The following is a 25,497-nucleotide window of genomic DNA, read 5'->3' on the forward strand; positions in this document are numbered from 1 at the left end:
TGTTGGCCAACTTTATAACTTATTCATTAGTTGATTACTGCATTTGCAAAACTGGGTATCCTTGTTTACAGAAAAGTAGCCCTCAAATCATTCAAAACCAAGCAGATCTGATTATTCTATCATCAGTGAAAATACTCATTGAAAGCTATTTGTCTGGAGAAGACATGTAATGCATAAATATTACCTGTACTGTCAGCTTGAGCTTGTAGTGTTGTAGTAAAAAATGCATAATGAGTTTTAAAAAAACTGTTGTGGATATTGTCTTTATGTGTTGTAAACTGAACCTTATATTGACTGACTCACCTGTCGTAGAGGGGGGATAGCCTGCCCTACTGCAATTTCATTACCTAATGGAAAGAGAGAAGTTCACGGCATGCAATTCTTTGGCTGAGGATGTTCATCTGGCTCCATATGGTAGCTTTCATGGAGAAAGGTGGGAATGTGAGTACTCACAGGGGAACGTATAGCATATCCTCACTTCTGCATGCATGCACATCAGCTGCCACAGGAGTAAGTGCAAGAAAACAGGAAATCCACCTTGGTTATCTGAATGGTGTGTTCAAAGAGTGAGCAGCGCTTGTCTTGGTGCTAGGCAACAAAAGAGAACATTCACAGTGAAAGCTTGATGGACTTTAGGCATGGAGCTACTAAAGGTATATTATGCAAGTTCCACTTGTATGTTAAAGGACTTTGCAAGACACACAGGGACAAAGATTTAAATGCTTAGTATTTTACCTAACAAAACATATCTATGTGCATAGGTCTAATTCCCAAAAGTACAGCCTTTTTACAACGATGAGGTAGTTAAAAGAATGGTATGACAAAATGGATTATTTTTCAGCAAGAAATGTCCCCTACCACCTTATATGGCAGGTTTTCCAACACCCCACTGTTACTTATTATGTCACTGAAAAGTCTTACCACAGAGATGAGAGTGAATTGGAAGTCTTTTGCTAGCATTTCATTCCATGTCAGACTATGTGTTACCCTCAAATTACAATAACAACAGAGCAGAGGATAAGTGGGTGCAGGGAGCTTGTGCCACTGAAACATATAACATCTTCATTAATGTTTTAGTGCAAGATTGCAAAACAAATGTTGAACATTGTTTTTCTATTGATGCTTAGAGAATTATTTCTCCAGCTCTCCACATCAACATATTCACTTTACTACTAAACCTAGCTAAATATCAATCTATCTGTATGTGTGTGTGCATATGTGTTTGCTTGGGTACATGCATGCACATACATGACCGCCCAATGCCAACTGAAAATATAGAGTAGACAGAAGATAAAAAAGTAATTTTACTGGTAAAAGATATTAACAGAAAGTGAGCTACAACAGGTTTAGCTATTTCACAAAAACCTATAGTTCATGAATTTGTTTTACTAATGAAGCATATAGTACTTCTAAACATGCTGCAGGAAATTATGGTAAGATGTATGTAGTGGCAACCATTTGAAATGCCAGGACCTGCTGGAGCAAGTCTCAAAATACAGAGACTGCATGGACGAAATAACAGACTTACATGACATATTCTAAATCTGAGATGACATTTCCCAGAATATTCCCTTTCCTCTGAAATATGGTGATCTCAGCATTGGTATGTATAAGTTCAGGGGATGTGGTGGGAAAGGAAGGGGGGTGTAAGGGGGGATTTGCTCCCCTGCAAAAAGAAGTTTTAAGGAAACCAGCGATCTTCAAGATTTTTTCTTCTCCTGTGTTTTCATTGTTTTTTTTTTTCTTTTTTTGGCATGTCGGCACTCAACATTTTGAGTGCCAACATTTCAACATGGAACCATATTACGTTCTTCAATGCACAAATGTAACATGGTGTGACACATATGTTTAATATATATTTGCTTTATCAAATTATCCTTATTTATTATGTTGTCAATTTCACTATGTTAAATTATCCTTATTTATTATGATCTCAGTTTCAAATGTTTGTGGAAAGGATAAGTTACTAAGAAAAACTTTGCATATATCATGTATATGACATAAATTTAAATAATAAGCATGTCATTTTTGCTGCATTAATACTGTAAGATTAATGAATATTCATTGCATCTATTTTGACAAACAATAGTTGAGTTGAATTTTTGAAAAGTAACAAGCTATTTCTTAATGTGAATATGATGCTGGCAAGTCACTGATGGAACAGAACATACTTCTTGTTTGAATGATTTTTCCTCTAAACTAATTTATTTTTTTACACCAAGATCTTTTATGTTGCTCAAATCATTTCATTTCAAGCCAATGTTTTTAGAACACATTGTGTGTATTATTAATCTTGAAAAGAAACAGCACACTGAAATTCACCTTTGCTAATACCTAAATCAAATGACTCTAAATCATCAGAAGAAATGTTCCTTATAGCCTAAATTTAAATAAATGACTTTTTGGCTGTAACGTAAGTGAAAACACAATTGCAAATTAATTCTTGTTGAGCAGGTTTTACTCATCAGATGTTCCACTGTGTGCACATGAGATGCCAACAATGTCAGAGTAATCAATGGAGAAAAAAGGCACCACTTCACTTTGTGTCCTCTCTTCCAACAGCTGAACAGTCACAAGGGCAAAAGGGAATTAATTACAAGTCTTGCATGAAAGATACAACAGTTGATTAGGGACACCTAACCCAAGTGACTAACACTGCAGTGATGTGCCAAGAGACACCTAGAAATAAAAACACTGATACAACATCATAAAGACATGCACAGAATAGTGAGCATACATTTCATGCTTATATATGAAAAATGGTGCTATAAAGAACATTAGGCATTAAAATAAGTATGTAAAGTTTGTTCTGTAGCTGGCATGCTCATAGTTGCTGAAACCTGCGTATGTGCTTCAAGATGCCTGCATGATTTAGGCATTTGCAGTTCTGGCTGAGAAAACTATATATATGTAATACAGGGTGGATAGTGTTATAGTATAGGGTGGGGGAGTGTAGTAGTCTAGGTTGGGGGAGTGTAGTAGTAGTATAGGTTGGAGGAAGTGTATTAGTATAGGCTGGTGGAGTGTAGTAGTATTGAGTGTGGGGGAGTGTAGTAGTAGTAGTAATATAGGATGGGGGAAGTGTAGTACCATAGGGTGGGGAAGTGTAGTAGTAGTATTATAGGGTGGCAGAGTGTAGTAGTATAGGGTGGCAGAGTGTAGTAGTATAGGGCAGGGGAGTGTAGTAGTATTGAGTGTGGGGGAGTGTAGTAGTAGTAGTAGTAGTAGTAGTAGTAATATAGGGTGGGGGAAGTGTAGTACCATAGGGTTGGGGAGTGTAGTAGTAGTATTATAGGGTGGCGGAGTGTAGTAGTATAGGGTGGCGGAGTGTAGTAGTATAGGGTGGGGGAGTGTAGTAGTATAGGGTGGGGGAGTGAAGTAGTCTAGGGTGAGGGGAGTGTAGGGGGGAGTGTAGTAGTAGTATAGGATGGGGGAAGTGTAGTAGTCTTCTACATCACAGCATATGAACTAGTTCTTTTATTATAACCTTATTAGCTGTCGTTTTTCCATTGGCATGCTACATACTGCAGTAACTGATGAGAGTAGATTGTTTTGTAATAAAGACAGGACGAGGGAGTTCATCCCCCACTGAATAAAATTAGCCTTCCCAGCTGGGGTATAGGGTGGGGGAGTGTAGTAGTAGTAGTATCAGTTGGGGGAAGTATAGTAGCATAGGGTGGGGGAGTGTAGTAGTAGTGCAGGATGGGGAAGTGTAGCAGTATAGGGTGATAGGGTGTAGTATTATAGGGTGGGGGAGTGCAGTAGTAGTAGTATAGGGTGGGGGAAGTGTACTATTATAGGGTGGTAAAGTGTAGTAGTATAGGGTGGGGGAGTATAGTAGTAGTAGTAGTAGTATAGCATGAGGGAAGTGTAGTAGTATAGGTTGGGGGAGTGTAGTAGTATAGGGTGGGGGAGTGTAGTAGTATAGAGTGGGGGAGTAAAGTAGTCTAGGGTGAGGGGAGTGTAAGGGGGAGTGTAGTAGTAGTATAGGATGGGGGAAGTGTAGTAGTCCTCTACATCACAGCATATCAACTAGTTCTTTTATTATACCCTTATTAGCTGTCGTTTTTCCATTGGCATGCTACATACTGCAGTACCTGATGAGAGTAGATTGCTTTGTAATAAAGACAGGACGAGGGAGTTCATCCCCCACTTTATTGCCTTTCCAGCTTTGTATTGGATAGGTACAACAAATAAAAGAACGTTATATATCTCCTTTGCCATAATAAACACTACCTTAAGATATAAATAACAAGAGTATATGGCAGACGTAATTCCACAGAATATTGTTAATAAACTTAATAAACATGTAATAGTTTTTAAAATCCTCATATCTGTAGCATGACTTTTTTGTTATATGTATTTGTTGACTATGTAAGTACAGAGGACAAAACTGTCCCTGTTCAGAAGTAAACCAGGAGCACTGTCTGGTTAAGTGACTTGCTCAGAAACCCATAGTAAGCAAATGAGGTGAAACGAATCAAACTCAGTACCCTGCGTATATGAAGCAGTTTATTAATAGATCAGAGCTTTAGTCCTCTGCTTTATTTATACTTACATGTGTGCTAGTAGTGGCAACTTTCCAACTCACTTCCCTTAACAGTATATAATTTATACTGAAGCAATAACATCCTAGCTACAGTACATGATTAATATATAAGTTATTGATTAAAAGGAATAATAAGTTATTACATCTATCAAAAGAGAGTATATTATGTTTATTTTTTTATTTAACATTTGTTGACCGGGAAAATCCAACTAGGACAGAGCCTATTTTCAGCAGATGCCCGGGGAGAAACTCTCCAGACACATGTCTTTAGAAAATGGGAGGAAACCCACACGAACACAAGGAGAACATGCAAACTCCACACAGAAGGCACCCCAGCCAAGAATCAAACCAGAGAGCCTCTTGTTGTGAGGCAACAATGTTAACCACTGCACCATTGCATTGCCCATCATCAGAAACTAGGATTAAAAATCACATTTTGATTCATCCTCCTTAGTTTTGGCATTGCTTGAAGTACTACTTCATGAAAAGGTATTGTACAGGCAGAATAAGTATTTGTCAGTATTGATAATCATGTTTCCAGGAGTAACACAACATTCGTGGTCCAAGGGGGGGGGTCCTGTGACCCACTGTAGGTGATCTCTCAGGAGGCCTTTGGTATCAGGCAGAGAAAGAGACCAGACTGGACAGGCTAAAGGTTGTGCTATCCAAGGCAGAGATACATAAAGTAGTCAAGGTTGTCCTTGAGAGAGAGAATCGTGTTAAGGAATGGGTTCCTATTAAAACAAGAAGAATGACTTCAGAATTCAATATGGTGATGTGGGGCTACAATGAAGCACTATGTGGATATCGGAAAGTGAAGAATGATAGAACATTATAAGGCAAAAGCAGTAATCTTTTAGGGTAAACCATAAATCACATGGTAAAGTAGAGTAAGGAGAGATGTATTAGTAGAAACAGGGAAGCTAAAAACTAAACAAAATACATGAGTGGTTGAAGGGAGGTGTGAGAGGAGTATGTAATGCTATAGAAGTGGCATTAAGGTAATTGAAGATGAACATGACCATTACACATAGTTATAGGATGAAACCAGAAGAAAGGCAGCAAGTGAATTTAGGATGATCAATGGTACATTCAAAACACAAGGAAAGATGAAGACAAGACCTTTTAAAGTTATTTGTTGGTTTGAAAGTAAATTATTGAAAGAAGGCATGAGGTACAAGGAAGCAAATAAGCAGGTAAACAGTCTGAATGAATTACATGTATCAGTGTTTTTACGGTGTTTTACATTAGTTTACTGGGGTATTTTGCTGATCATAACTGACCATTAACAGGTACTGCCTGGGTGTGAATGAAACAGAGAGAGGGAAATGTTCCAGCATAGGAGGAAAGGTGGAAATAGTTGGAGAAAAGATGATGGATGGCACAATATACTGAGGATGGCTAGAAAAGGAGCTGCTGCAATAAAACTGGAAAAGATATAAGCACCAGATGGATCACTTCTTGCAATATATTTGGACACTACATAAAGAATTGTAGTGCAAAGAGCAGCTGAGTAAATCCTAACAGAGTAAGAGTTTTATATATGACATAGTCTGAAACCTTGATCTATGACTGAAATATTACACACTTTATAATAATATTAATAATAACATAAAACCATTAAATGACAATTGTTTCACCTGAAAGACTGTTAAAATAATCAAAGTTAAGGGCAGCATTTGTTAAACCACAAATTCATCAAGCATCTAATAACTATTCCACAGTTCTCAGATGAACAAATCATTTAACAGCTTGTAAAACTGTTAAACTAATTTTCATTGAATAAGGCCTAGTGTGCAATTATATGACTTCCATAGGTATGTTGCAATCAATTCAGTTCAAAATTCATCTCACAATCAGTCAAATTTTCTTTATAAAATACAGTGATTAACACTGATAAAAAGGACATTTACACCACAATTCATGACAATCAATTGAAAAGCAGTTGCAACATTAACAAATTAAAATAAATTATTTAGATATTAAAATTTAATACAAGATGTCATAATATTTAACAAACATAGAGGATTACGACTGGGTCTCTGATTGTGAATTCCTTTTAATATCTGATTGAACAGCCACCAATAATGTGACACCCCTTACTATCCTGGGTCAGTAACTAAGGAACTTCAATCCTCACTACAGACTCCAGTGTGAGACCATCACTTAAACAGGAGTAATATTTCACAATTTCCCCTAAGAACACAACAGGAACACACTCTATAACCTGGGATTGGACTGTATACTTCTGTCCGCCCCTAATGTAACTCTTTATTACACACTCCAGAGCAATGTGTCCCAGTTTAAGATCTCTGATACACTCACACTTAAATAAATTGAATCTCACACATCCAAGTACTTCTGGGAAAGCCTGACACAGATTTCTAGCTGTGTCCCTTCCCTCAAATGATATTGTAAACCACTGCCACCAACCAGAGCATCTATATGCCCTGTGAAAGGGGTGCCCAAATATTAAAGTTAGTTATTAAACAAATGGTAGCAAATGGCCTAAAGCAGCCAGGCTTTCAGAGTGGCCCGGGGATTATCAAAGTAGGTATAAGAACTCCCTTATCACTAAAGAATACACTGATTGATCAGCCATAATGTAAGATAATAAAATATTTAATAATTAGCAAAATGATTAAAAATATAAAACAGTAATTTCAATAAACAAACAGAATTCAATCATCAGGAAAATGAAATTAATACTGAAGGATAGAAATCCAACATTTAGAAAAACTCTGACTAATTTAGCTATAATTTCCCATCTAACTGAAGAACATTGTCCCTGATCTAAACTAAATATTTCAATGGAGCAAAGGCAGGCTTACAATTCTTGGTGAATCCTTTGGGTATCCACTGCTCAGTACAACTGTGAACTGAACTGAATAACTACTTTGAACTCAACTGCACACAACTGAACAACTACAACTGACTTCAGCTGTCTTCAATAGGCTCTTATAGACTAGGTTAACTGCCTCCACTGTTCCAGTTCTTATTTTCATTTAATTCTTTGAAAATCAACAAACAGCTATTCTTTTAAAGTTCCTTCCTGTCTTTCAGTCTCTGACAGTAAACAGAGCAAGAAACAAAAAAGAACTGCAAACTGCCACGGCTCCCAAGAATCAAATTTTAATATACAAACAGTGATATACAAATGGTGAGTGCTTTCGCGATGTAGGATACTGCTTCATCAGACCAATACAAAATAACAAAGCCTACCAACAATATTTAAATAGATAAAAGATAAAAAAAACAGATGATTCAAATAAAAAAAACACTCATTCACTTCTTATAACAAGTCACATGACCTACATATCGCCAGTGAAATCATTTTTATATGCCAAGCACCCATTTCTTCTCGGGACTAAGATGCATAAGAAAGAGGTCAAAAGAAATATTCTTTTACATAAATCTAGTATGCATCCTGGCCATGTGAGCAAAAATGTACTGAGAGGCCAAGTTTTTGGAGTCATGAGACTTCATGATGATAATGCTGACCTTGAAAAAGCTTTTACCAGTCTTAAATCTGAGTTTTTAAATAGAGGTTACAATGCCACAGAGGTTGATCTTTGTATAGATGAAATCTTGAAAACTATGGACGGTAGAGGGAGATCCTACTTTTCTAGGAAAAATAATGAGATTCAGCATGCTTCATTTGATATACTCAAGAATAGACCACTTTTTGCATTTTCCATTGATATAAATATTGTATGTGATATTCTCAAGAAACACTGGTCAATTTTGTTAGCTGATCAGGACAGTTATTGACACACAACCTAGATTCAGTTTTAGGAAAAATTTATCTTTAAAACAACAACTTTGTTATAGGAATCAGAAAAAGGATACTTATATGTATTCAGAATGAAAGGGAACATTTAAATGTAACTCTTGTTCTGCATGTAGTCATATTCTAACTTGCACGTCCTATATACACAAAGCTAATGGCTTTGGAATTGCTTTAGATTTTTTGCCAATTGTAGGACCAAAAATATAGTTTATTATGAGGTATGTTTAGTTTGCAATGCATTTTATTTTGGCAAAACTAACTGGGCTTTTAAAGATAGAATATTGGAACATCATAATGGTATCTTAAAAGGGAAAGATACAAATGCTGTAGCCAAGCATGTGATGGACTGTGGGGCATAACATGTCTTGGAGTTTTTTGTGTTAGAAATAGTTCATGCAAATGATAGGGAGAGTGATCTAAAAAATAAAACTGAGTGTGCTGAAGAGAGACTGATATTATTACTTAGAGCCTTTCTTGAACCAGGTTTAAATGATATGATATCACTGAAACCTGTTTTAAAATCACACCAACTGCAACACTGAAATGGGGGCTTGGCATATAGAAGTAATTTCATTGGTGATGTGTAGGTCATGTGTGTGGCTTGTTAGAAGAAGTGAATGAGTGTTTTTTCACTTGAATCGTGTGTTTTTATCTTTTATCTGATTGGATTTTGTCTATTTAAATATTGTTTGCAGGCTTTGTTATTTTGTATTGGTCTGATGGAGCAATATCATACACTGTGAAAGTGCTCATAATTTGTATATTAAAATTTGATTCTTGGAAGCAGTGGCAGTTTGGAGTTCTTTCTTGTTTCTTGCTTAGTATGTTTGGTATACTCCACGCTCTTATTCAGCAGCTCTTGTTTCATCCTTGAGTAAATGCAGAACATCTGAACACATTCTGATGACATTATCTGTAGATCATCTGACTCTGAGATAGTGTGCATTTCGAATCTCCTACACAAACATGCGTAGTTAAACATGTAACAGAACACTGTTCAACTTTTTAAACATGCTGTACTAACAGAGTATCAATCAACATATAAGAACCCATTTACAATATCATAGCTAGTCATGCTGGCATATAATGCACAGGTTAATCTTAAATTATGTACAAAACTTCAGCTAGATATGCTATCACAGATGACAGTGTCTAATTTCTTCACATAGATTATAACCAGCATGTTATGTTTGAGATATGGAAGTCTAGAAATTCACCTGGAGAGTGAATCTCAAGAAGTAACTATTGATGGCCATGTGGTGGACACATAGCCTAGGTTATGGTAGGAGAGACCTGATCATAACTATATGTAAGAATGGAGAGTTTCCTGTTGTCATGTACTACAATGTTTTGAGCAAAGTAAAAATGTGGCAGTGCTAAGCATTTTGCAGCTTGGGAAGCAGCAACACTTGTTGCTGCAAGACAGAGAAAGCAGCCACAAAAGAACAGAGGTAGAAACACAGTAAACATGTAATTTGGACTGTTAATCAATTCATTCTAACTTTGAAAAAAATTTTACCAACTTTCTGCTACTTTTCTCTAATGTCCTCTAAGTGCTGTCAATGATCTTTTGCAAGATTCGTGGATAACATTGCTGATGGGTGCTTAGAAAAGCATCTAACAAGCCATTTTCCCCAGTATTGCAGCATGATCATGGTATTCCATGCACTATATGTTTTTGATAAGCTGTTACCACTTATTAAGTACAACTAGCACTGCTGTTACCATATACATTCATGTTTGCATTCTTTCTAGGATCAGTAGTTTTACAAATAAAAAGCTGCAAGCCAGTCTTGGCTTGCTTTCATTTCAGATCACAATCATCCCACCAGTATCTAGGGTTTATGATGCTGCACCTCAATTAAGCTGCAGTAAGTCCTGTGCTGTGCATGATGCAAATTAACACATCTAAAACTGGGAAAAGAGACAAGAATATCTCAGTGGATGCACTTTATGTATTTATTTATTTTAGTTTTTTTATAATAAGATATAGTCAAGTATGACTAATTGCAGGCCCAGCCCAAGACAGAATTAAGCAAAAACATTATTCATACAGATCAAGTTCATAACATAATACAATAGTACCAAGACAGAAAAGAGGAACAAAAATAGGTTGAGTACAGTAAATAGATTAAGGCTAAACAAATAATATATACAGTACAAATAATATCTATGGTAACAACTGAATGGGTCTATGTCATACCATTGAAGGATCCCTTCAGGAAACTCCTATTCATCTAGACAACAGCATTAAACAGGTCAATACATTGAATGTTCACATTGCCGAGTGTTACCTCATCAAATTGCATTAGTTGGCCAACATCGCAGATTGTATATTAATATGGTAAATAAGTAAAGTAAACACAAAAGAAAACGTATAGCTCTCTTGGTAGCTGGCCAAGTAATGAAATTTGATGTGGTAACATTTGGCAATAAAAAACTTTCATTGAATGGACTGTTTGATGCCGTTGTCTAGATGAATAGTGGTTTGCTGAAGGGATCCTTTGGCGGTATGACATAAACCCCAAATGAATATGTTTAGTCACAGTGTGTTTCTACAGATGTCCTTCTATATCACTGTTGCAGTATCCAAAATAGAAGAGGTCTCCTGCCCAGGACAGCCCAGTGCTGGACCTGTATACAAAAGTCTAATGATCTTGTATGCACTGTATATCACATTTATGATTCCTGCTTAGAATGTACAGCATAAAATGGATGCATGGACACAACAACCTAGAACTTCTTTGCTGCCAGTTTGAATGCAACTTTTGTTAGTTTGCCTAACACCTTGTTGCTGTACTGAATACTTACTCACCACATAAGTGGCCTGTTGAGGTTTTTTTTTTTTATTTTTTTTTACTTTTCTTGGGCTTGTATTTTATTTTGCTACTGAGAGTTCATGTCATCCAAAAAGGTAAAATGTCAGTGTGTGAGGCAGATTCCCCATAAGGATCATCACAAACAGTGTCTTTTTTGTTTGGGTGCTTCCCATGACCATACCTCTTGTAGTATCTGTAAGACATTTATGCCTGAGACACTCAGAAGCCATTTGTCTTCCCTGGCTATTTATCTTGAAATCAATGGCTTAAACAGTTAGCCCAGGGTACCGTGGTAGAATTCTTTAATCCAAAGATACGAGTACTCGTACTTCTGATAGGTAAGAAGTAGGCCAAGAAGTCTTTAGCTGTCCAGCCTCTACCAGACATCCCCCTAAAAGTGGGTAATAGCTCTGTAAATCATTCTGCATCTACATAAGATTTCTCTGCTGCAACCCTGGATCTGGCCTTCCACACTTCCTTTGAGACTTTGTAAGTGTCTACTCCGGATGTCAAAGGGGAAACACAGTTAATTATCTCAGATGATCCTCAGGGATTCCACAGATATTGGTCAGGGAAGAGGTTCCAGGTTCTCTTATCAAATCTCACCAAGGTCAGAACCTCTGATATTTTTAGGGCTGATGTTCCTTCCAAGTAAAGACAAAAAGTGAAGCATATTTTGGTCCATTCTAACGATCATCAAAGGGAATGGCAGGATTATTTTCTGCCTTGATGGCCCTAAGGCATCCTCAGGTAGTTTCGGTACCTGCTCCTCCTGGGACCTCTAGACCTTCTAAACAGCTTAGGGAACTGGATTCCTCTGATGAGGGGTCATTGTCCTATTCTTCACAGATGCCTTTGCCTTTAGCTTATGGTTCTGATGGAGAGGGGTCTGTTAGTCCTGAATCTCCTTTTGAGGAATTGTTCTTTGGGGACACAATTGCTATGATGATGGAATACTTTAAGCATGATTCTTCTTAGTCTTCTGAAGTATCTGATATTCAGAGAAGATGTTATAAGTTGCTTCAGGTGGATACTCCTAAACCTTTGGCAGTTTCGCCTGTGTTGGCTACCTTGTTAGATACTTTCTTTGCTGTTTCTAGGTCTCCTGATTCTCAGCCTCCTCCTCTTAAGAAACCTGATAGGCTCTGTAAGGTTCCTGAGAATTGCCAATTTTTATTTGAACGTCCTTCTGCTGATCCTGCTGTGGTGTCAGTCACTTCTGACAAACCTTCTAAGCTTTCACCCTCTTCCAAACTTTTGCCTTCTGATAAGGATAGTAGGGAATGGAGAGAATTGGTAAGACAGTTTACACTACATCTACTTTGGCCTTTGGGGCTGTTAATTACCAGATCTACATGACCAGTTGTGCTATGGCATTGATTGCTCAGATTTGTCATGTTATTTCTGACCTCCCTGATTCTGAAGGCAAATCCTCTGCCTTATCTATTTTAGGTTCTGCTTCTCAGAGTGTAGCTATGATGCTGCTTATGCCTCTTTTAGAGCTACAATTTTTGGGTCTGTCATGAGGCATTATTCTTGGCTTTGTCATCAGTCTCTGTCTGAGGACATTAAGGCCAAGTTTTTACATGCTCCTTTGGATAATAAACATTTTTTGGGACTGCTGCTACTGACATGTTTATGTTTAAGTCTCTTCAAGAGAACGGAAAAGCCTTTCAGGACCTTAAACATATTTTTGACTTGCCTATCCCTATTTGCAGGCAACCCTAGCAGGACTCCAAGGACAGGAGGTGTGGAAGGCAGGCCCCTCTGCTAAGGATCCTCAGATTTCTGTGGCCCACAAGCTTCCTTTATCTGATAAGCCTGTGACACTTTGACAATTCCCCCCCCCCCCTCCTTATTTTAGATCAGGTTCCTTTGTCCCTTCAGCTTTCCTTTTGTACTGCAATTTAGCATCTCATCACATCAGACTCTTGGGTTCTTTCTATCATCCGTCAGGGTTACTTTATGGTATGGAAGTCTCTCCCTCTTTTTTCAAGGATTTCTCAACCTCCTCTAGAGAAACTTCCTCATTTCCCAGAAATTCTAGGGCCCCTGGTGAACCAAGGAGCCATTCAACGTGCCCCCTCTTCCCATGTGAGACAGGGTTTTTATTCCAGGATGTTCCTGGTTCCTTGAAAAGAGGGCACTTGGAGACCTATTCTGCATTTCTCTCAGCTCAACACCTTTCTCAAAATCCCTTCTTTTCATATGCTTACTCTTCAAACCCTGTTTCCCCTTTTCTTACCCCAGGCTTTTCTGGTGTCCTTGGATCAGAAAGATGCTTATCTTCATGTCCTTATTCACCATCTTTTCAGGAATTTTTTTTACATTTCTCTGTGTCTTCCTTTCCTTTTCAATTCTCTGATTTGTCTTTTGCCCTCTCTACTACAACAAGGGTATTCACAAAATGTCTAGCTCTTATGATTACTTTGTGCAGGCTCCAAGGCATTCAGATTTTTCCTTATCTGGATGACCTGTTGCTTCAGAAGCCTTCTCCAAGTCACCTGTTACAGGATCTGAAGTTCACCATCTCTGTTCTTCAAAGTCTGGGGTTTACTATCAATGTCTAAAAGTCTGTCCTGAGTCCCTGTCAGGATCATGTGTATCTGGAATGAAAGATTCAGACCATACCAATGTTGGCCTTTCTTCCATCTCCAAACGGTTTGTCATTGACAGCCTTTTTTCAGTCTCTTCTTCATCTGACTGCCATGCCAGCTAGGAAGTCTCTTTGAGCCCTGGGATTCATGACCTCTTCTATTCCAGTGCTTTTGCTTGCTAAACTACATATGTGAAAGCTTCAGTGGTACCTCAAGTGGGTTTGGCTGCAGCATTGCCATGCTCTGAATTTCAGTGTACCTCTCCTTCCCTTTCTAAAGAATAAATTTGAGTGGTGGATTCAACAGTTTACTCTCAAAACAGGCCGGCCCTTTCAGCCTCTAATCCCTTCCCAAGAACTGTTCACTGATGAGTCAGGCATGGGGTGGGGAGGCTTCTTTTGGTCACCTGAAAGTTCAAAGTCTCTGGCCTACCCATCAGCAATCAGACCATATCAATATTAAGGAGATGAGAGCTCTGATTCTGGCTCTTCAGGCGTTTCACCCCACGTTCTCACCAGGCTCCTTGAAGGTGTACACAGACAACACTACAGTAATGTGGTATGTCAACAAGCAGGAAGGCACAAAATCTTACCCCCTCTGCAGGATGACTCTTCAGGCTTTAGAGTCAGCTCTCAGGTGTCAGTCAACTCTTCAGGCAGTATACATTCCTTCAGAGCACAGTCTAGTGGGAGGGTGGCAGAATGGTTAAGCTATCTGCCTTACAGACACAAGGTGCAAGGTTTGATTCTCAAATGGTGTAATTGTCCAGGCTTAAATGGCCCACAAAGGCAGTACTAATCTGTGATCCAATGAACATAGTGGAAGATCCTCTGAGCAGGTCCAAAAGACAGGCTCATGAATAGATACTTCACTGAGACTTATTTCTAGACACTGTCCATCAGTGAGGTATTCCTAAGGTAGATCTTTTTGCCTACCCTCTAAACAGACAGCTTCTTCTCCACAGTGCCATGCCATCTGGTATGAGAGATAGATGCCCTTTTTTTTCCATTGAAGGGAATGTTTCTTTATGCTTTCCCTCATCTTCCTCTACCTCCATGAGTCCTGCAGAAGATTCAGCTGAACTCCCCGAAAATCTTGCTAGTGACTCCTTTTTGGCCAAGACAACACTAGTTCCCCCTCTTAATGCACCTGGCCAGGACAATCACCAAATGTTACCTCAATGGTTGGATTTCCTTACACAGGACAAGGGGTCTCTCATCCATCCTCACTTGTTCATTCTTCAACTGACACTGTGGATGATAGGGTGTTGACCCCTTTCAGGCACCCCTTTTCTGAGGACATGCTCAGGGTTTTATGTCCAAAAGGAAAAGATTTTCTGTCTGGTGCCATGGTCATAGCCAGGACCCTATTTCAGTGGGGGGTCCCAATGGTCCTCTCCTATTTGTGTGAGTTGCTCCAGTGTGGCCTTGTCTATTCTTCTGTGAAGGCCTATTTGTCAACCATTTCTGCTTGTCTGCTCTTGAATCCTCCTTTGACTTCTCGTTTTAAGGTCAAACAATTTCTTAAAGGCATCCTGTATACGACCCCTCCAAGGAGACCTATTCATCCTCCTTGGGACCTTAATTTTGTTTTGGAAAAATTGTCTCTGACTTCTTTGAACCTGAAAATTCACCTTCTTTGCAACTTTGTACCTGGAAGAATGTTTATTTTTTTTGCTGGCTCTTACTTCTGCTCATAGGGTTTCTGAGCTCTTGGGCATTATGGCCATTCCACTTTTTCTGTTTTTTCATGGGACAGGGTGTCCCTTTGTACTAATCCTTCTTTTATGCTAAAAGCAATAAAAGAGTTGACATTAAATAATTGGTACAGCTCCCTTCCTTTTTCCCTTCTCCTCAGTCTGCTAGTGAGAGGGTCCCGCCTACCTTTGATTTGCACAGATGGCTCAGGTACTATTTGGATAAAATTAAGACCATTCATAAGTCTGATCAGCTTTTTGTTTCCTTTCCTTTCCTTTCATCCCAGGACATTGGGTTTGGCTGTTTCTAAGCAAACCATCTCCTCCAGAATATCTAAGGCCATTTCCTTTTGTTATTCTTTTCATGGCAAATATTTGTCTACTTCTGTTAGAACTCATTCCACAAGGGCTGCTGCCTGTTCTGGTGTCTTCTTCAAGGGGTGGGGCACAAATTCCATCCTTGAAGCTGCTACTTGGTCTTCAGTGCATACCTTTACTAAGTATTATAAGTTGGATATGGTTTCTAGGGTAAGAGCAGGTTTTACTGAAACCATTTTATGTGTGCTTGTTGTGGGTTCTTCTCAGCCTTCCAATTCTAATTCGTTTCTTGAGCTTTTTTACCCTCCCTTCAGTTATGGATACTGCAACAGTAATATAAGACATAGCACAGTTGTGTAAAATCTTACCATAACAGTAGATGTCCTTCTCTTCACTGTTGCAGTATTCGCTCCCTCCCTCCAACCTCCTCTTGATTGCTGTTTTTTTTTTATTTTAGATCCTCTTCTTGCTGGGGGTTTCCCCTTTTTCTTCTGCATTTGTTCCTTCTGGATGTACATGGACTCCTTTGTCCTATGGAGACTGTTCTATTCTGGGGTAATTCAGTTCTGGATAGTTCTGTCCATTTGTACCTTTTATGCCCTACGTTCTATGCAGGCAGCATAAATGTAACATATGGCACATACAAGATCATTTGTTTTTTGTATACTGGGAAAATTTCAGGCTGTCCTGAGAAGGAGATCCCTTCTGTTTTGGATGCAGGATGCTGCAACAGTAGATTTTATACAACTGTACTTTTCTACTTGCCCACAGCCAATGAAGAAAACAGAAATCACTGTCAGTGCAACTGAAGAAGAAATAAGAATTTCAGGTGAAAAAAAATCTGCATTGACTTTGTTTGGTTAGGTAGTTAGTAATTTAAGTCGGGGTTGTATGTCAGTGTAATTAGTGACATCATTGATGAAGTTGGGTAGTGATTGCCAGAGTCAGTGTTCAAGTAAGGAAAAGCTCTAGTTTGTGCATTGCAGTCTAATCCTTGGCAAAGCCTTGGGGACATACATAGACAGTAATCTAGTTTTTGACCATCACATGTCTACAGTGGTGAGGAAATCATTCTATATTTTGCAACTTAAAAACAATGGCATTGCACCTAGGTCCAATGAAGTCATTGTTCTACTGTATTCAGCATTGAGCAAGCCTATGATTGAGTACAATGCCCCCTTTTCAAGGATACTAACACATAACTATGGTAAAGAAAGCAGTTTCCCTGTTTAACAGATGCCTGGAAGAAAGGCAGTTCTGAATAATTAAATGAACCCCCTAGTAGTTCATATTTATTTGTTTGTTTGTATATGTACATCAGATAAACTGGAACTGTATAACATAAAATGCAAATAGTTTTATTAAGCTTGGTTAGTGTAAATAACGTGTTGAATCATGGTGTCAAGATTTAAGCGAAAACGAAAACAGACTACTGCAAAAACCGCTAAAAGCCGAAACTCTTCAAGACCGCTATATTTATTTAAACGCTCAATAAACACATTTTTCGTCCAACACAAATGGTTAGACTTCATCAGAACAAAGGCAAAAGATTGTCAGTTAAAATTCAAAGTCCCAATATATAAATTCCCCGCCAAATGATGTAATAACACTGATCATTCTTAAACATATATACCCTTACAAGGCTCTAAACCAGTTTTATATTAGAATAAATCAAACTGAAGTTTGCTTTGTTACAAAATAATAGCAACAACCATACATCAATAAACCAAAGCTAAATTGAATGCATGAACCAAACTATGGCCCAAAACATGTGACCTATTTAGATAAATACAAACATATTATTAAAATATAAAATGTTAAGAACATATTAAAAACATATTGAAAACAAACAAAAATCTCTTCTAACCTATGTTTTATGCCTAAATATGTGAACTTGTTAAATATATGCATATTGCATACATATGTTAAAATCTATGCATTTGATAAACTCCAAAAGACTGTACATATGTAGACAATCTGAACAATTTCAATAAAGTATCTACACTCCAATGCATTTTATTACTACTATCCATAATTTCTAGTAATGAAAATATTTCATCTGTTCAAGCTTTTAAGCTTTAATAAACACATCAGGGAGCACTTCTCATTCAAGCCTGGGTTCATATACGCGTTAAGCCTGATTTGCCACAACAACTCCATTTTTTCTAATAAAAGACCAAAAGGACCCCCCCCCCCCTCACATCCTGCATAACCTGATGAATGACTTTAAATCGAAATCTGTGGTTAGGGTAACTCAAGATGTGCCTTACAAGGGCATTTTCTTCTTTCTGCAAGTTGATACTTCTTAGGTGCTCATACACCCTATCCCTCAGTCTGCACTCTGTCTTCCCTATATAAAAGGATGGACAACCCTGACAAGTCGCTAATGTATACAACTCCTTTCGAGTTGCAATTGAATTTATCTTTAGTGTATCATCTAAACCCTTTAATCTCAATGCTCCCTCCTAATTCCATTAGGTGGCAATATGAACAATTTCCACATTGCAGCATACCTCTGTTACTTGTCGGGGGATATTTTTGTTGTTTTTTATGCAGCAATTCTTTAAAACTCAATCCCCTTCTCCAAACTACTTTTGGTGATGCTCCTAATTTAGAAGTTAACATGTTGTCATCTTTCAATATGCCCGCATTTTTCATTATAATTTCTCTTATGCTGTTAGAGTCTAGAGAAAAACTCAAAATACAAGTCAAATTAAAATCTAATGGGTTTGGTTGTTGTGTAGCCACTTGTGTTTTTGCACTAATCTGCGAATCAATCTGATTACTCAAAATCCAAAGCCTTTTGGAGTTTATCAAATGCATAGATTTTAACATATGTATGCAGTATGCATATATTTAACAAGTTCACATATTTAGGCATAAAACATAGGTTAGGAGAGATTTTTGTTTGTTTTCAATATGTTTTTAATATGTTCTTAACATTTTATATTTTAATAATATGTTTGTATTTATCTAAATAGGTCACATGTTTTGGACCATAGTTTGGTTCATGCATTCAATTTAGCTTCGGTTTATTGATGTATGGTTGTTGCTATTAATTTGTAACAAGCCAAAGTTCAGTTTGATTTATTCTAATATAAAACTGGTTTAGAGCCTTGCAAGGGTATATATCTTTAAAAATAGTCAGTGTTATTACATCATTTGGCGGGGAATTTATATATTGGGACTCTGAATTTTAACTGACAATCTTTGGCCTTTGTTCTGATGAAGTCTAACCATTTGTGTTGGACGAAAAACGTGTTTATTGAGCGTTTAAATAAATATAGCGGTCTTGAAGAGTTTCAGCTTTTAGCGGTTTTTGCAGTATGGTGTCAAGATTTGTTAAACCACTAGATCAGCTAGTCATGTGATCCTTTTCAGCTACAAACCAGGCCATATAGCTTATTACAAAACAAATATTTGTGGAGTTGAATCTGGCATTTAATTATTCTTAACAAGGAGAGAGTGAGTAATGCAAGATATTTAAAAGAAAAGCATATTTATTTGAACTAAATTAAATATGTTCCTATAATACCAACAAGAATGGACCACAAATATCCATAAGATTTAGATCCTAGCTAATTTAGCTTCAGTGTTAAGGGACATGATTTTTCTCTGTTATGATTTTCATTCATTAAGGGGCACCATACTCCTTTTCTCTCTTATCTCTCACCATTCCTAATCCCAGTCTCGTCCAGATTTATCTCTCTCTCACACTTCCTCCCTATACCACTACTCTGCTCATTACTTTTTACCTATTACACCTAGCCTTTTTCAAATCTCACCTATACTCTTTGCTAAACTTAAAATATTTGACTATCCCATCTTTCTACCTAGCATCAAACTCATTTCTTATAACTCCACAACTAGAACTGTTTTATTTCAACTGTTTAATAATCTCTTATTACTATGTGGCAATATTCACCCTAGTCCAGGGCCAAACAACACTCCCTCTCCATTCTCTGATCACACTCCATTAACTCTTAGTAAACTCAAAAATTTCTCTATAAATGTTCACAGCATCTGTAACAAAGTCACTGAATTCCATGCCTGGATTGCCCAGTATTCCCCAAACATACTTGTCATCTCAGGAAACTGTCTGAAACCCCACATCAAAGACTCTGAAATACTTCCCCAGATTTTAATATGCTAAGAACAGTCTTAATAGAAAAGCCAAAGTCGTTGCCATAGTCTATCCGACACATTACTCCCTTAACCCCTATAACCATCCCTTTCTCACCTTCAATAATGCTGAACTAATCATCTCTAACTTTAAAGTTAAACAAACATTAAAACATCTGCATTATTGCTCTTTACATTCCCCCCTGGCAACAATTTATCTACTCTAGAAGACACTATCCTGGGCTCCATCCAGTATTTCTCATGAAACCACAATTCTAGGGGGTGTTATCATTGATCAGCTGAAAGCTACCTCACATTTCCCCACTAATATTATCAATCTCTTTGTTGGTTCTCAATCAATACATCATCCCACTATATCAACAAATCTAACCAAAGTGCCTCAGTCATAGACTGGATTTTAGTCTCCCACCCTAATAACTTTATTTAATCTACAGTACTTCCTGATGTTATTAGTGACCATTACATCCCACCATTACAACCAGACTTACCTTTCAGCCTCACAAACCACACACTTATAAAACCATCCATGGCCTAACTAACTTCAACCCACTTATCTTCACTAATATCTTGAGATCTATAAAATGCCCTAGGATTCATTAAACTTCATGCAGGAATAGTGATATTCCTGCATAGAGCAGCTCGAGCCAGTGCAGTACAGCAGTGTGACTTGCATATTCATGAAGGTGCGCTGCTATCTACACTACACAGTCACAAACCAAGAATGAGTGCAGGGGGCGTGTCTGAGTAGTGCTCGCACAATACACATGCCCCCCTGCACTCTAGCATTGCTGTACGGCAATTCTAAAGCAACTAACAGTGTCCACAGACACTGTTATCACAACATAGCAGTGTCTGCAGACAAAATACATTAGAATACAAACAGAAGCACAGCTCCCCACAATGGTCCAGCACAGAAAATGTCCACAATGGTATGCCAGTATACATGCTGGCATACCAAATAAGTATGCATGTTTCTGAGAGGAACATGTAAAATAATACCCCCATGTAAGATGTAGTTTTCCAGATGTCCTGCCCTAAGAGGCAGAAAGCAATGTGCATATCCCTAAAGTAAATAAAAATAAAACACGTTTATTTTTTTTTCAGTCCCCAATACAGTTTAAGTATAGCTGAGCAGGTGTGTGCGTTGCGCAGCTATGCTCAGCCTAGCTTACACATTCCATGGAGCTAAATAGAAATATACAGCCAAAGTTTGCAATGAGAGATAGTGTGGTGGTTAGAGCATTTGCTTTGCCTGCAATCATTCACGGTTCAATCCCCAATAAAGGCGTTTCACTTTTATATGTTAAAGCAGTACAAATTTTTTTTTTAATAATTAGGTAGTAAATAATATATATTTGTCAACCAGAGTAGTGTAGTAGGTTCAAATGTGAGGTGTCAGTCTAATAAAGTTGTGAAACCCCCATATAAACACAAGTGTCCCATATAGTATAGTCACACAAAATGCACTGTAATGAAAGCACATAGGGGGATGTTATGGAAGGTCAACATGCATATCATAACATGTCATTAATGAGGAATGAACCCCACAATCCTGAAAGCTGAACAATGCTAAGGTGTGCTCAGCTATGTGTAGCAGGTGTAAGCATTGCTTAAACATAAATGCTAATCAAGAATTAGTGTAGCTAAGTGGATTTGCGCATTGGTAAGGAGAGCTTAGCATCTACCCTTTTAAGCAAATACAGAGTGATTAAGGCACTTTTAAGCAGTTGTAAGTGGGTTTGTGTGAAGCTAAGTGAAGCGTACATGGTATAAGCTTCTATTTGGTTTAACCATATGTAAGTAAAGTTCATTGTGTCTTAGCATCGCTTAGCATCTTGCAAACCCAAGCAAACCCACTTACAACTGCTTACCTCTATATCCAACAGCCCTTGTTATGCTCAGCACTAAAATAATCAGCACTGCCAAGTCTTGAACCCAGGACCCTGCACACTTGAGTCAGAGCAGCATACCACTACACCACCTCAGCTGTAGGAACTCCTGTTGCTTTTTCAAATTTATCATGCAGTCTGGTCATTTAACATTAAGGAAAAAACTCAGTCCCAAGTCTTGAACCCAGGACGCTGCACACTAGACTCAGAGCAATGTACCACTAAACCATCTGAGCTGTTAGAATTGCTCTTGCTTTTTCAAACATATCATGTAGTACAGTCAGTTTACCATAGGGAATGAACACTGTGGAATCAGTACTGATTCAAATGGTATATATATATATATATATATATATATATATATATAATATGTATGCATATACCTTTATTTATAGATATATATATATATATATATATATATATATATATATATATATATATATGTAAAGAGAGATACATTAATTGTCAATAACTTGCAGTGCTGTCATACCCCAGAACCTCTTAGTACAAGAAGTCTGGACCAAGCCAGATGAAGTGGGGGACAACTGTATGGACAGAGAAACACATTGGTAATAATACAAAGGGACCCATGCAACTGACATTTGCTACCCCCCTGCACAGTACAACCAATAAGTACACAGTATGCTCCTACAAAATCAGGATAGGCCATATACAATTGCCAGACATACACCGACCTCTTAGCAAAATAACTGAAATAACTGAAGATAGTAAAATTGAAAACAACCAGACATTAATCCACACTGATGTTTTAATGTGTTTTGCCTTCAAGTATTACAGCATTACAAAACACACTTGCCTTAAATACAAGAAGCAATGAACACATAATTATATATTTAATTAAACAGCCTCCAATTACACTCCTCATTTAACCCCCTAGGGGATAAAGTATCAAATGTTAAAATGTAAATTGATTATTTACATAACAATGGTTCTGTTATAAGTGTTTTATCAAACTGAGAAAAGATATTTTCCAATAAAGTACCTTGTAACCCACTACCATCCCCATGGTGAAATGTATGAAAATGTACAGCTATAGAACCTTTGTCCTTCTAATGAGTAATATGTCTCACATATTCTAACAGCCTGGTTTTGAAACATGTCTTACTATTTTGCACACCAACCTCTTGACTGCACAGGGTTCCACATGTTGTCCAGCCTTTGCACTCATATGTATGGCCCCTACCCCATAACATGTGTGGGATTGCACAACATCACTGGGATTATAGCAGGAATGACATCACTAAATAATGATAGACTATACCTATCAACCTCTTACTGCTTGACATCTGGACAAAGCCTGACATATAAGTGGAGGACAGAGGTTCAATCACGGGGCCATATTTGAAATATTGCTGTTATACACTGAGAAAGTTTCTGTTGTTACAGGGTTGGTTGTAGCATATATTTTTGAGGGTTATGAAGTCAGAAACTCAAATGGATGTTGCCATTTACTGATAGCAATCACCAGAGTATACCACTGATTTGCCAAGGGCAGCACCTGTCTGGGGAACAGAACAAACATAACAGGCAAACCTCTTACCATTATGTGGATAGCCCTACAGTTGAGAGCTATGCAGACACATAACTTTGTCAGACTGAAATCCATGCAGAACTAGCATGTCCACACAAACCCTGTAAAACTAGCAGTATTCAAACCATATAACAGCAATACTCACATTCTGTCCCTAAGTCTGAAACCTTCTCTACCATTTAGTTGGCCTGTCTTCACAAGTCTTGTTGTAAGAGTTATTCCCAGCTGCTGTCAGTAACACTGTATCTCACACACTTCCTGGATGTCGTACTCACAGGCAAGGTAAAGGGATTACGCCCACATGAAGTACTCAATTATACGAGTGTGTTGCCATGGCAATGGCTGTTGGAAGAATTACACGCTGCTCTGCATGCACTTAGTAAGTGGAGTACACCAATTAGTGCACAGGCCATCACCTGATCAAGAGCATTATCTACAGAAGACAAGCTACCACCTATCCAAACCAGCTGTATACCAGTAGTCTACAGTGAACACAGAACAGAACTGGAGCAACTTTGTAATATTACCCACTACTGCACTGTAAAAAAAATGTATGTGAAACAAGTAAGCATGTAATTGAATGTAGTATGTGTTTTCTAATAATGGGAAATAGAAGTTGGAAAGAATATATCTCAACAATATGTGATGTACTGATGTCCTGCTGAACAGCACCTATGTCCATAGCATCTGGCTGTCTCTGCAGTGACATAGAGCACAGCTCAGGACTCTGACTCACCCCAAGAAAGGACAGCTCACATATGACAATGACTGCAGTGTCTGTCAAACACTACTGACTGTGCCACTGCTAGGCCAGCTACAGGGATATTGTACAAATCCATATGTTACCTTTGAACATGAGTATGATACACGTTTGTCTTGTAAATCTAAGAAACCTATATAGTGCATGTGCATAATAAAGTACTGCTGCATAAGTGTGTGTTGAACTGCATGTGATATAGTGAATTCATATCATTCACCTGTACAGTGTTCTGCTGGTCAGTAACCACATTTGTGCCTGATATCTGTAGTCACATACACATACAGTTGTGTTATGTCAGCCAAACCATTGGCAAGTCTGTGAGCAATGAGACTGTAACATAATAGCCTAGTTTTGACTGTTGGACATCCTCAAGGTTATCACTGTGATGTCAAAGCCTACTGTGCAATCAACTTACTTATGTATGGTGCAGCTGTATTAATACAGTGTCAATATTGATGTGCCTTTGCAACCCATTTATGTGTCCCATTGTCCAGACGTCCTACTATAACAGGTTGAGAGGTATGACTGAGCAGCAAGACTGTAAATACAGTGTGCCATACTAACAAAGAACAGAAATGTATACCAGGTATCACCTGGACACATGTATGTATGGGTATGCTCAGCTGGAAGGCAAAAAACAAATAACATGGGTTGCACGCAGTCCGGTAAATAGGTTGTGCATGTTGTTTATGTGTGTAATATCAGTTTCACTGCATACAACAGACATAAATGTATGCAGCTACTGGTTGTTGCATTGCCCTGACACTGATATGGGTACTAGAATAGGCATGATTATCAGGTTGTAATCAGAGAAGTGTCCAACTGTGTTATGACCCTCTGTCCATGCCTACCACTAACAGCTATATGAACACCTATATACAGTGGATATCAAAAGTGTACACACCCCTGTTGAAATGCCAGGTTTGTGTGCTGTATGAAAATGAGACCACAGAACATCATTACAAAACATTTCCCACCTTGAGTGTGACCCATATCCTATACAATTCTATTGAGAAACAAACAAATCTGATAGGGGAGACAATTTAAACATAACATATTTACTATATGATGATTGCATACATGTACACACACGTAGAGTAATACCTTGTAGATGCACCTCTTGCTGTAATCATAGCATTCCATCTTCTTGGTTGCACACATGCCATCAATTAAAGAGACTCTGCTTAACCACAAATAATGTTCAGCTGTCCTACTAGGATTTATTTGACATTTACCCAGATGCCTGCTAAAGCAAAAGACATGTTTTGCAGAGAGCTTACAAAGCATCAAAGGGATCTCAATCAGGAGAAGAGTAAAATAACAGTCCACAACACTGGATATAACATGGAATACAGTGCAGACAGCCATCAAACAGTGGAGAAGA

Source organism: Protopterus annectens, chromosome 4.part0 (assembly GCF_019279795.1).
Source record: "Protopterus annectens isolate FY-2018-M chromosome 4.part0, PAN1.0, whole genome shotgun sequence".
NCBI classification, from domain to species: Eukaryota; Metazoa; Chordata; order Ceratodontiformes; family Protopteridae; genus Protopterus; species Protopterus annectens.